The following is a 1,589-nucleotide window of genomic DNA, read 5'->3' as shown; positions in this document are numbered from 1 at the left end:
GGCGCCGATGGGAGGGAGGGCATATCATTAGCTCTTTTGCTGCGCCATCCAACTCATAGCCTACTAAAGTCCCTCCATTTACGATAGGCCTACTTGAACTTGAAATATAATGACCCAAATAACTCATAAAAGCAGGTATGTAAATGAGAGCTGGGTGTGGGGGGAGTATAGCTTAGTGTTTTTATTGCTTGTTCCACACAGCTCTTTTGAAAAACATTTTATTAATTTGTGTAGTGAGGTGCAAAATCACTTAAAACGGTACAATGGTAGACACACACACACAGTCTTGTATAACACACACATCCTTAATATTCCCTTGAGGCGAATGTAACATCAGATTTGGCATGTCACTATCATGGGACTTATGACACGTTAATGGAAAAAACAATAAGGACTAAACCCACACGCAGCCGAGTCAGAGCAAGCAGAGGCAAATCAGTAATTAACTGACATATTTTCTAACGCTAACATAACATGGTAGCACTTCATTTCCAAATCAAAATCAAAATTGATTTATGATAAAACAGAGGTCTATAAAAAGTGCTGCTTTCACAGGTTTGGGATCAATTACATTTCATTTCAATTCAATGAATTGAAATTCCAATTCAAGAACTGAAAAATCCCCAAAATAAATGCCATTTCAATTATTGCATTGGAATTTAAATTAATCTATTTCACTGGTGTTATGTGTGACTTAACTAAAGTTCAGGAAGAAAGACCACACCTGAAACGTATACATCTCCTCCCCTCTCATCAATCAAACCATTTACACCTCCCATCACTGGCTGCATATATAGCCCACTCAGCATGTCCAGTTCCTGTTAGTGTAATCTTTGTGTTTCCCAATGAAAGGTCCTAGGCTTGAGTAACCAGCCTGAATTTTTTTTAACGAAAGCAAAAAAAGTGACTGCAGTTAGCTTTTTTCTTGTTTTATTTCATTCATATTTCATTCAGTCACTGTAAGAGCAGAGAAACATGTGGAGACAGTAAACACAGTGATGGAATGAAAAACCCTTTACTCCTCTCTCTCCCCCTTCTAATCATACTGTCAAACAGGAATATCAGTAGTGCCGATCACATTGCTCCACTAACACTTTAGAGTTTCAAATAATCTCTACATCCTACTGTGTTTGGTTTAATATGGAGGAATCATTGAATGCCACTGCCAGATTGCAGACAAGGCGGACACTGACGTGATCAGTGATTTGAGGCACTCTCTTGGTGCCTGGTTCCTCTCTAGGTTTCTTCCTAGGTTTTGGCCTTTCTAGGGAGATTTTCCTAGCCACCGTGCTTCTACACCTGCATTGCTTGCTGTTTGGGGTTTTAGGCTGGATTTCTGTACAGCACTTTGAGATATCAGCTGATGTACGAAGGGCTATATAAATACATTTGATTTGATTTGATTTTAGATGCCCAGGAGGATGTTAAACAGGAGTTTATTTTCCATGTGGCTCCTATAGACAAATTCACAATAATCCATCACGCATTACACAATCTGCACAATACTTTCATACAGTACAACAATGTACTGTAACACCAAGTTATATGAAAGTCAGCAGCTTTAACGTTTGAGTCTCCACATACTGTAT

Source organism: Oncorhynchus mykiss, chromosome 8, assembly GCF_057628025.1.
Source record: "Oncorhynchus mykiss isolate SJ-2025 chromosome 8, ASM5762802v1, whole genome shotgun sequence".
Lineage (NCBI taxonomy): Eukaryota > Metazoa > Chordata > Actinopteri > Salmoniformes > Salmonidae > Oncorhynchus > Oncorhynchus mykiss.
This window is presented reverse-complemented; position numbering follows the sequence as displayed.